This window comes from Cetorhinus maximus, chromosome 1, assembly GCF_964194155.1.
Source record: "Cetorhinus maximus chromosome 1, sCetMax3.hap1.1, whole genome shotgun sequence".
Taxonomy (NCBI): domain Eukaryota; kingdom Metazoa; phylum Chordata; class Chondrichthyes; order Lamniformes; family Cetorhinidae; genus Cetorhinus; species Cetorhinus maximus.
In genome coordinates, this window is record NC_135879.1 from 7,171,995 (window position 1) to 7,184,724 (window position 12,730).

The following is a 12,730-nucleotide window of genomic DNA, read 5'->3' on the forward strand; positions in this document are numbered from 1 at the left end:
CACACCATCCTGACTTGAAAATATATTGCCATTCCTTCACTGTCGCTGGGTCAGAATCCTGGAACTCACTCCCTAACAGCACTATGGGTGTACCTACACCACATGGACTGCAACGCTTCAAGAAGGCAGCTCACCACCACCTTTTAAAGGGCAATTAGGAATGGGCAATAAATGCTGGCCTAGCGAGCTACACCCAGATCCCATGAATGAATGAAAACAAAATGAATGAAAAGTCAGACAGGCCCTAGCAAGGGGGCAAGGGATTCAGGGATGTTGGTGAGGGCAGATGGTGCCTTTGCCAGGGGAAGAACCATTGCTGCTGGGCGGGCACACTCATTGGCTAAAGAGTACCCAAAAATGAACAGTAGAACCTGTGGGTGTCCTCCAGGGTCTTCTTGTTGGCCTCATAACTTGGCGGAGGGCCCCCGGCCACTGGTGAAATGCCAGCAGTAGTGGGAAGATGCCCTTAACTGGGCTCAAGGCAGTTAGGCTGTCGGCCATCTTTCCTACCACTGGCAAAATGGCATGGCGGTGGGAACAGGCCTGGCACCGCTTCAATATCTTCCCAAAGCATTTTGCCAACCTTCCTGCTCCTAAGCTAGTCCTCTCAAACGCCCTGTAAAATTTAGCCAATTAACATACTTTGTATTATACAAACTGTGCTGTCCTGTGCTGTGTTGCATCTCAATTATGTGAAGAGTAGTGAATCCGGAGTATAACCATGGATTCATAAGGCTGAATTTTATGCTCTGAAAATGGGACTCTTGTAGTCCGCGTGATGATGTTGGATCATGACCCCACATCATCATGCTAGTCAGAAATAATACAGTGGGCAGGTGGGCTCTGAAATGGACAGCCCGCCCGCCATTTTGATTTTTCTAATTAATGCCCATTTAAGCTTGAGGCCAATTGACTGCAAAATTACATCCTCGAAGCCTGCACGTAAAATATTCCTGGTGAGAACATTTTTTTCACTGATAATAGAAAAGATAGATATAAAGGCTGGAGGCCTATCCCTCGCTTTAGCACCATGGTTGGAATCCATCACCAGGCAATCTCACACACACTGAATAAACCAGAGATCTTCTGGAAGATGTTGAATCAATAATTAATGTATGTACATAGAAACTCTCAAACATGTGCAAATAATGGAAATCATAAATGCACGCATGTGCACCCAAGTGTGACTACTGTAGGGTTTTCTTGAATCTTTTCCAGGTGCGGCAGCGTGGTTTCCCCCCTCACTGCCTGCTGCAGTGGATACAGGCTACTGACCCTTGTGCCCCCTTGTCTGTGATCATTTTGGCCGCTGTCCGCTGATCACCTGAGGTCATGAGGGCCCCGGAATGATGGGAGCCTTCTGCACTGGTAAGTGGCTCACCTACAGCTGTGGCACTCAGAGACACCTGTATCAATGGCAGAGGAGCAGAAGAGAGGCTGTCCTCATCTGAAGCACCCTGAGAGATGCCCCTGGATGACGTCAGCTGCTGCTCTTTATGAGGTCAATCTGACCCTGCTTCCCTGAGAGGGACTAGGAGCTGGATGTGCATCCTAGTATCTCATCCTCCTATTGCCCTGGCTCTGGGCCCCTGAGCTCAGAGACAAGGCAATGGAGTGTAGGTCAGAATGCATACCCACGATTGCTTCAGTAATGTGCTGGGTTTGGCCCTCTAAGACAATCGCCAGTCTGTCAATGGAGGAAGACGTATGTTCTGTAGAGTGGTGATTTTTAAAAATTATTCATTCATGGAATGCGGGCGTCACTGACTTGGCCAGCATTTATTGCCCATCCCTAATTGTTCTTGTTCAGAGGGCATTTTTAAGAGTCAACCACATTGCTGCACTGAGGCACTGAATCCCAGGTTCTTTGGATAATCCCAAAGCTGCTGATCTCCACTCCCATCTCCAGGCAGTTTTGGTCAGGCTGAGAGCTTTCCTCTTTCTGTCAACAGTCCATAGAAAGTACATAAAATCTAGCCCATAGAAACTTGCAGCACAGAAGAAGGCCATTCAGTCTGTCATGCTTGTGCTGGTTCTTTGAAAGAGCACTCATATATAGACTCATGCTCCCACACATATAAAATTCCACTGCTCACTGTCATCATTCGGAACTTTTTCCATTTTTCAGCACCTCTGCTTTCTATTTTTTTATTCATTCACAGAATGTAGGCATTATTGGAAAGGCTAGCACATATTTCCTATCACTAGTTCCTTTTTAAAGACAACTGAGTAGATTGCTAGGCAAGAGTCAACTTTTTTTTATAATTTATTCTTTGATGAGATGTGGGTGTCGCTGGCAAAGTCAGCATTCGTTGCCCATCCCTAATTGTCCTTGAACCGAGCGGCTCGCTGGGCCATTTCAGAGGGCAGGTAAGAGTCAACCATATTATTGTGGATCTGGAGTCACATGTAGGCCAGACCAGGTAAGGACAGCAGATTTTCTTCCCTAAAGAGCATTAGTGAACCAGATGGGTTTTTACGACAATCGATAATAGTTTCATGAACACCATTACTGAGACAAGCTTTCAATTCCATAATTTATTAATTGAATTTAAATTCCACCAGCTGCCTTGGTGGGATTTGAACCCATTAGGCATTAGCCTGGGCTTCTGGCTTACTAGTCTAGTGACATTGCCACTACGCCACTGTGTCCCTCTAAACTGTATTGTTGTAGGTTTGGAGTCGCGTGTAGGCCAGACAGGATAAGGACAGCAAGTTACTTTCCCGAAAGCAGCTGTAGTTTTGTTGGTAGTAGCATTCTTGCCTCTGAATCAGACGGTTCTAGGTTCAAGTCCAGAGGGAGAGCTGTGTAGCTGGATGTGCTGTCTTTCAGATGAGGCCCTGTCTGCTCTCTCAGGTGGATGTAAAAGATTTGGTGGCACTATTTTGAAAAAGGATACAGGAGTTATCTTTGGCTATTCCTGTCAACTCTCTTGTCATTTAATGTCTTCCGCCTTCCGCCCGATCACAGATCTTCCCTTTCGTTTTTTTTTCCCCACCCCCATTTCTCCACCTTGACAGCAATTACATTTCTAACATTTCCCAATTCTGATGAAACATTAACTTTGCTTCTCTTTACAAATATTGCCAGACCTGCTGAGTATTTCCAGCATTTTCTGTTTTTATTTCAGGTTCCCAACATCCACAGTATCTGGCTTTTGTGTTCGAGTTATCCCGAGAGTTTTGACCAATATTTAACCCTCAATCAATATCACAAAAACAGTGGGCCAGGTTTTTAACTGACAAAGTGGGAGGCTTGAGTTAGGAAATTTCCCAACTCAACAAACCCATCTCCAAATAAATGGCGTCCGCACACGCTATTTTCGTACCAGGGAGGTGGGGACAGAATGGATTCAGACCCGCCAACCCTGGAAGCAGTTCGATAGCAGCCACAAAGGTAGGCCAATGTCAAGGCAGGCTGGCTGGAAAGCCTACCTCGGTTCTCTGGGATTTTGTTCTAGTTGTATTAAAGCTGTGAGGTTTTCAAGCCCTCACTCCCCACATTCCCCATACTCCCTTACTCCCAACCACTCCCCCATGCCCTCATACCCCCTCCATGACCCATGCTCCCTCATATCTCTGATGCTCCTTCCATGCCCCCTGTATACTCCATGCCCACTCACCGAGTACGCACAGAATAAATGAGCTGTATAATAACAATGGCCAAGTCTTGAAATGATTGTCAAAATAACACTCGTTCAGAAACCTGCCTTGAAAAAAACTGCTCTTGCAACCTTATAAAAGTGTCCAATTGACACTGCCATTCATAGTTTCAATAAAGAAGCTTTTCCCCATTTCGCATCTCTTAATCTAGTACAAAGAAACATACAGACATTGAAAAAAAAATTTAAAAATAAGAACTTATTATAACCTCCTAAAGATGCCAACCAATCAAAGTTAACACCCCAGTTCAGCCTGTGTAAACAGATCCTTGCTGAGAAGATCTGTTAGTGACTCTTGGAGCTCATGCAAGCATTCATAATGAGGACATCTGGCAACTGTATCAACAGAAACAGACGATCAGACATCTGTTTCTCAAATTAGCCTCATTATGAATGCTTGACTGGGCTCTAAAATTCACTAATGGAATCATCTCAGCAGGGCTTTGTGTACACAGGCTGAAGTGAGAGTGTTAGCTTTGATTAATTGACATCTTTATGAGGTTATAACAAGTTATTACTGCCATCACTGCAGGTGGGCAGAGATAATGTTTTCATTCCTGTTGGTATTTTGGTCTGTTTACAAACAATATATCTCAAAACCTAGTGGACAAATTTCAGCAAAACCTGGTACACAGTTAGGTTATGGCCCAAGGAACAACTGATTAGTTTATGACAAAGCTGGGAGATATGGGGGCATGTGGGATATGAGGGGGTATGGGTAAGACCTTTTAAACTTACCTTTCAAAAGATTCCCAAATCCAGACTATGGTTCACAACTCCTTCAAGTGGCCACAAAAATTGCAAAGGCAGGGGGGAAGGCGGATATGAGATTTTTGCCCCCGGAAGGGAATCGGCCATGTTGGGAGTGCAGGGTGTGGGCTCGCTTCCCGCACACTTATCTTGCACTGGTGAAAATTGCCAGCGCTGGGAATGGGAATCCTGGAATTGGGTCCTGCCCACCATTTTTAAAGGCTTCCGGAGTCAGCCCGATTTCATGAAGATCCAGTCCAGGTTATCTGGTCGTTGTTGTTTGTGGGACTTTGCTGTGTGCAAATTGGCTGCCGTGTTTCTTACATTTACAATTACTTCATTGGTTGCGAAGTACTTTGAGTCATCCGCTGGTCATGAAAGTCACCATATATTGCAAGTCTTTCTTTCTAGGATATTAGACCATTAGCTGTATTTTCATAATTATCCAGTTGTATTTGTGGCCACTAATATTGATAAATGAATTTATTGGAATTTAAATTCTGCAACTGCCACAGTGGGGTTTGAACTCACGTCTCCCAGATCATTAAAAGAGGTTTCTGGATTTCTAGCCCCATAGCATAACCACTATGCTACCCATAAATTATCAAGCCAGTTTGAGGTTCTCCTAGATAATTTTCCATTTGCCGAGTTTTAATTTACTTTAGAAGTCTTAAGTGTGCAACATTATCAAGTGCCTTCTGAAAATCCAAGCAGTTTATAGTGATTGCGTAGCCTTCATTCGCCAGGTGGGTCCTAAATATATTAAAACGGCACCTAAATATATTAAAATTGAAGGGACTGAGAAACTACTATAGGCTGCATTTCATAATAAAAGCACTACAATATCTTTAACAATTAAGCTCTGAAGAAGAGCCATGCGGACTCGAAACGTTAACTCTGTTTCTCTCTCCACAGATGCTGCCAGACCTGCTGAGTTTTCCAGCATTTTCTGTTTATATTTCAGATTTCCAGCATCGGCAACAGTTTGCTTTTATCTTTAACAATTAAACTCGTTTATTAAATAACCACATGGGAGCCAGTTTAGAGCTTGCACAGAGGCATACAGTAACTTATTTGGCAATGTTTAATATCATACAGTAACAGGTTACGAAGGTGAAACATGTACAATATACTGTATACTGTATTGACAATGTTGCAATAGGCAACAATTAAATTAAAAATGTCTACTATCATTGGTAGCCTATAATAGCCATGTTTTTCTTGTTCCGTGTCAATTCCTTGTGTTTTTAACGGTAGATATTTTTTGCAGGTTTAGCTTCACTGGCCATTTCTGTAAGTGAACTTTATGGATCCTATGATCTGGAGCTCACCTTTTCGTGGCTAATACCTAGTAAAGTGATAATGAGATCCTAAAAGAGAACCATTACTTTGCATTTTAGCTACTCGAACACATCATGATATGATTCTCCTGTCTCTGAAAGTAAACTGCAGAGGTCAGATTACTAAATTAAGATGCAGGCTTTGGAATAGATTTATTTACAGATGAATGAACATTAGAACGTATAATACAGTGAAATATAAATTTCTCTACTCAAGTCTTTATAAAAAAATACATCATTCACTTTCTCTTGGAGCACAGACTTTAAACAGTCTTGTTATGGTCAACCCAATCTAGCATACCTCTGATTGGGCTCAACATTAGTTTAAAAATGCACAGCTTTGCGGCTACAAAATTTACACACTGACTATCCCTAGCTGTTAGCTTGCTCCCAAAATAACTCTGTAATATGAGAACTCTGACCCTGAGATGTCAATCAACAAGCACTCTTTGCAATCAATGACCCTGTTCACTCCTCAAAGGTTTCAGAAAGAACTGTCAGTCAAGACCATTACATCAGGCTGGGGTCTATTCTTTGATCCATGCCTGGATGGCATGGGATGACCTCTGCAGTCAACCCGACACAAAGGCAGTAGATAACTGTGTATCTTTCATAAATACATTAGATGAAACAGTCATTCATCAATATTGAATGTAGGAAACCTTTGACAATGGCAAAGATGTTTATGATTACAAATACTGCCTCTCTGGAATTAACAATTCAGACAGCCATTGTCTGGGTCACAGTCAACTTCCAACTTGTATAAACCTTGCAGTGAAACAGTTTTAACTTCACAGTCGTTCTTCCTTCCCCATGAAGTAACCTTGGCTTCCCCCTTGCCCAAATTTCTTCCCACTCCAAAGATACGGAATGCGAACAGCAACACCCTCCCAATTTTTAACTTACCTTCGCAAGGATTGTTTCAATGGCACTCTGGCGGCAGCCTGCCCCATATTCTCCCTCCCTGTCCCATGAATTTTGACTCCCTCCCGCTAGTGTTGCCATAATTCCCCAAAACAAATGAGATCTGGGGGCTAACATAGAACCAAAGAACGGTTTCTCCTGGAGCTCACCCTTTTTGGTGGCGGGGGGGGGGGGGCGGGGTGGCAAGTGGGGGCGGGGGTGGTGTAGGGGCAGTGGGGTGCAGGAGAGGAGAATAGTTCTCACTTCAGCCTCAGCACCTCTGATTCCTGCCTTGAGTTAAAAATTGGTGGGTTAGGTTTGGTAGGAGGGGTGCAGTGGTGGGTGCTTAATGACTTTATAAGATGGGTTCTTTTGATCTCAGAGATAGATGTATCACAGCAGCCTTATAAATAAGGAATTTTGAGGATAGAAGCATTGAATTTACAGCCCCGAAACAGGTCATTTGTCCAAACTGGTCTCTGCCGGTGTTTATGCATCACATGAAGTTCCTCCCCCCCACTTAATCTAACCCTATTAACATAATCATCCCATATCATTCTTCCTCATATGTTTATCTTGCCTCCTTCAATGCATTTATTCGGTTCAACAATTCCATGTGGCAGCAAATTGCACATTCGCACCACTCTCTGGGTAAAGAAGCTTCTCCTGAATTCCTTACGGGATTCACAGTATTGGTGACTACTTTATATTTCTGCCCAATAGTTTTTAGACTCCCTAACATAGAGAAAGCAAAAAGGAAATATTCAGTTGCATCACAGTGACATAAAGATGCCGATTTTCAGAAGTTAATAGATTTACAAAATCATACCAATTAATTTTTGAATTTGAAATATACTTTCTGAGATAAGTAGAATGCCATTCTTGATATGTGATATTAATATATACATTTTTGTGACTAACAATAGCCCACTCATGACTTTGTCATTCATGAGTTGTCGGGTCATGCTCACTTGTAGATTAGGTAGCACATCAACAGATGACAGCAGAGACAACTGTAAGGATAGAGGTTTCACAAGTATCAGGCTAACAGTGATGTCTCCTTTATATGTGGATTGCACAAGCAGGGGACCAGAGTCTAAATCCAGACTTCCGTCCAAAACCTTTTTAAATTTCCCCAGACAGTTGAAGATTTCAATGCAAAGAATTTGAAGGGATTTACTTTTTTTGCCACTTGCTTTGAACAGACTCAAGTGCTAGGGTCGCAATGCAAGGCCCAGAGTGCAGACAGGGTGTGGTAACTATGGCTACCTCTTCATCATTCAGCTCTCTCAGCTGAAGAAATGAGTGGCAGTGACATTTTAATTTAGGCTCAAGTTTCCCAGGTTTCTTCTTCTTACCGTTCCTGCTGGGTCAGACTGCTGGTGTCTCCAGTTTAAATATTCAGGGTCTACAGGGGAGCACTTCTTTTTTGTAGATGTGAGTGTTTGTGTGCAGGACGAATGTCATGATAATGTACAGTCAGTGCGAAACAATAAAATGGGGACTTGGTGGGGTTGGGGTGGTGGGTGGGGAGGAGGAGAGGGATTGAGCAAGATAGGGTCTCAGATTTATCGTCAGTTCTACCTGATTTTTCTCAGTGCCAGCCTATATTTCATCAGAAAGCCTAAGATCACTTGAAACAATCTGACACAAAAGGAAGACACAGCTCCCTTAAAGTTCTTTCTTTCCACCTCCCCTACTCCTAGGAAAAAATACCCCCTGCTTAGTTAGAAGACTAAGAGCAATATCAATTATGATTAAAAGGTTTAGAGTGATCCACCACTAACCTAAAATATGAATGCAAATGACGTGCTATGATTGTGCCTGCTTATTACACTTTGCAAGGTGTCTCTCAGTGATCAGCATAATCTTGCCAATATTCTCAACCCTTAGGAGAAAAACTCTCTCAGTTTTAAAAGCAAAGGAAACTCTTGGCAGAAGTCTGACAAATGATACCTAGCCCTTGAATCAGTGTCACACGGCTCACTTATTATCACATTTGTCCATGGCTATGTTGTCCAGTTGTTTCCGTTTATGGGTACCATTTTACCAGAACAATAGCAACAGCCAAGATAATTATTTTGAGGCAAGTCCATTCCTTAACATAGATATCAATGCGACTGGTCTGTTTTTTCTCCACTTTCCATTTTCCTGTTCATTAACCATTAGCCAAACACCAGGAAACAGGAGATAGAACGTAAGAAGTTTGTGACTCGACTAAAACACTTGACAATAAAGCTGAGGAGTGCTCCTTGTACAATGTCAACCTCCTGCATCTGTCCCACTGTTTGTAAGGAACTGTGAGCACAACTCAAATAAAGTAGTGGGTCTGTCCAGCATTATTCACCTCAAGTGCATTTATGTAGTCAGCCAGTGTGACCAGCTGCAGAGAGTTAACCAGTTAAAAACTGGTGTGGCTTTGTAGCCTGAATTCGCCTGTTTCTTAGGATTTCAAGATGTTAATCAACTCCTGGTATCAAAAGGTCTCAAGCTACACCTTTCAACTAGGGTTCAAAACAAATGTTCTTGTAAGCATGAACCAACAATGCCTACTGGCCAGCCAGAGTGGTAAATGCAACCTCAGTCACCTTCTGAAAATGAGGTCAGCAGCAAATGTTGACCAGATACTGCAGACTGTAGTAAAGGGGCAATAACCTTCTGCTAGTTCTGGCATTCACTGGGCAAAGCTATTATGAAGTCACATCATAGCAGCTAAATCCACACTCCTTAGGACCTCACTTTAGCTGAATGACCAGTGTCCATTGCTTGTTTAATGCATCTTTGTCTTCCCCATTGATTGGCAATATGGGACCAGGGAAAAATGAAGCTTTTTCCACCCTGTTGGCCTATTTATGTTTCAGTTGTTTCTGGCACGTCATAGATATATTTACTTTTGACAGCTATTCTCTGGCATTGTAATATGATTACATGGGAGTGGGCTTCCTCAGAGTTTAGAATTATATGGCACAGAAGGAGGCCATTCGGTCCTTCATGCTCATGCCCCTTTGAAAGGGCTGTCCAAATAGTCCCACTTCACTGTTCTTTCCCCATTGTGCTACAAATATTTCCACTTCAAGTATTTATCCAACTTCCCTTTGAAACTTGGAAATGAATTTGCTTCCAACGCCCTTTCAGGATGTGCATTTCAGATCACCACAACTCGCTGCATCTCCCCTCTCATTTTTTTGCCAATGACTTTAAATTTGTGTCTTTTAGTTACCAACCCTTCTACCAATGTAACTTTCTCCCCATTTATTCTATCAAAACCTCTCAATTTGTTTACCTTCTAATAACTCTCCTCTTACCCTTTTCTGCTATAACGACAGGAACCTCAGCTTTTCCAGTCTCTGCACACTACTGAAGTCCATCATCCCTGGTACCATGCTAATAAATCTCCTCCCCGCTCTCTTCACGTCCCCCGACATTCTTCCTAAGGTTATGGTGCTCAGAATTGGATACAATATTTCCAGCTGAGGTCCATCCAGCGATTTATAAAGATTTAGCATAATTTCCTTGCTTTTGTCCTGTATAGCTCTATTTATGAAGTCAAGGGTCCCTCGTGTATTTTTTACAGCCTAATTAACCTTCAAAGATTTGTGTATGTAAATCCCCATGTTCATGCACCCACTTCAAAATTGTACTATTTAGTTTATGCAGTGTTGTCTCTCCTCACTCTTCCTACCAAGATGCATCACTTCTCAATTTCAGCAGAAGGTGAGCTATGACCCCGTGTAAGCATCTAAACAAGTTTTCTGCTGAAGTTCTGAGAGCGTAGTACCAAAACCTCAAGGAAAGCCATCGCTTAACTCTCAATTTTTTTATGGTGTGGCGTAATGGGAAAGCAGATAAAGGCAAGACTAGGGAGATGTAGACATCTGAGTTCGGTTGTCCTTGGTTTGAATGTTATATGTGGAAATGCTTATCCATTATCAAAGGGTTGAGGGGGGATAAAAGGCACTGCTTGAAGGTTTAGCACCTCACAATATTACTGTTCCATTGGGTTTGTCAGCCACCATGTTTTTCCAACTGTTAGAACCTCCAAGTGCAGATGAGAGCATGGTTGATTTGTGCCAATTAGTGGATTTCCTTGCCCAAAACTGACAGTATGTTTAACGTTAAAAGTTTTTCTTGAAAAGTGTTACGTTGCTAGAGAATGTATGCACTTCTATAAGGAAAGAGCTTACATTTATATAGTATATTTCATGGCCAGAGCTTTACAGCCATTGAAGTACTTTTGAAACATAGAGCCGAAATTTTCGCTCGGTGGGCGGCACCGCGCCCGACCCGCTCGAGCGTGAAATGATGTGCGTTGATGTTGGCCAAACTTGTGGACACCAACGCGCAGTCGCGCGATAGTTCAGTCGGCGGGCATGCACAGGCACCAGCAGCGCACCCACTAACAATTAAAAGGCCTGTTAAGGCCATTAAGTAACCAATTAACATAAATTTTTCGCTGCCCGTCCAACCTAACGGTTGACAGGCAGACGAAAAGGCCAAGCAGCCTTTGCATTTTTTTGAAAACCTCATCCACAGGGTGAGGTTTCCAAAAGCAAATTTTTAAAAAATAAAAACTTTAATTTTTCATTAATAACATGTCCCTGCTCATGTGACAGAGTCATATGCGGGGATATGTTTTATTACATTTTTATTTTCGTTATTTTTTTTAATATCTCTTCATCTCCCTGAGGCAGCTCGCCCTCCACCCAACCCCCCCGACCCCCCCCCCCCCCCCACCCCTGCACAAGCAACACTCAGTGTTGCCGCTCGCATTTCACACTGGGCGGGCCTTAATTGGCCACCAGCGTGAAATCGCGGTGCGGTGCCAATCGCAGGTGGCAGTTGGCTTCCCAACTGCCCCCACCAAGCCCGCCCACCAAGGGCAAAATTCTGCCCGTAGTCTCTGACGTAATGTAGGAAAAATCATTTAATTTGCACACAGCAACCTCACTCAACTAACAATGCAATTATCTGTATTAATTATGTTGGTTGAGGGATAAATATTGGCTAGGGCAAGAATCCCTTTCTTTTCTTTGAAACAGTATCAATTTACATCCACCTGAGAGGCAATTGAACCTTCAATTTAACATATCATGTGCAAGACACCACCTTCGACAGCGCTGCACTCTTTCAGCCCTGCACTAGAGCATGAGCTAGGTCATGTGCTCAAATCTCTTGAATGGTACTTGAATCCACTATATTCTGACCCGGACATGCGAGTGCTACCCATTGAGCCACAGTTGACACCTAACAAGTTTGCCCTGACCGTGCAGAGTGATAAACAAGAACATAACAATGGATACAAGATACTTCCAATGCATTGACCTAGATGTAAACATGTAAAAGCCAGAACAAGGGTTTATGTAACAGTGTTCAGTTTGATATTTATGCTCAGCCGTTTATCTATATGCGAGCAAAATAAAGCAATTCTGTGATTCAAAATACTTCTGTTTTGGGGAAATAGTTGGTTTCAAAATTTCAACTTTTAAAAAGTCGGCCTGTGTGAGACTGGAGTCTTCTCTAAACAGCACAGAAAGAGCTGTCAGTTAGAAATTCTGGCTTTGCAATGACATTGGACAACTACTGTGTACATATGCTTGTATAGGATGGTAGATAGTAAAAAAAAAAAATTGCCGAGTCAAATTTCTATTTTTAAGATTACAGTGATATTTATTTCACTGACATTTAAGCATTATTTTTGAAATGATTAATTAACTGGCAGAGCTTCATCACACTACTGACTGTAAGGGGTTTAAGAATACATGAGAAATGTTTCCTGACTGACTTCCATAATACCTCTGTGGCCTCTAGTTTGACGAACAAGCAGCTTTGGAGCTTTATTGTAAGAGACAGCAGAGGACTGTGCTACCTGATTTCTGTCTGCACAAGACACAGATAAATGGTCGCTTACAGTGCATAGGTCACATGTGAGGAGTCCAAGGTCACATGCTTTACATGCAACCTGATGTGCCTGTTACCCTGCAGAAGAGCTCTCCTGTGGTAACGTGGCGGCATGACGAGCTGATCACTAAGGCACCAGGTCTGGCATTTAAACTTGCTGCACCGACTCCTGCAGAG

At 42.7% G+C, this 12,730-nt stretch overlaps 1 long non-coding RNA gene across 1 annotated transcript in view; it reads left to right on the top strand.

The window, feature by feature from the left end:
• The window catches only part of LOC144699541 (uncharacterized), a 35,789-nt gene that overhangs the window by 6,350 nt on the left and 16,709 nt on the right, over positions 1-12,730 (top strand). Inside the window, exon 2 of the long non-coding RNA XR_013580564.1 lies at positions 1,219-1,368. This is a non-coding gene — a long non-coding RNA (uncharacterized LOC144699541). The remainder of the gene's footprint in view (positions 1-1,218; positions 1,369-12,730) is intronic.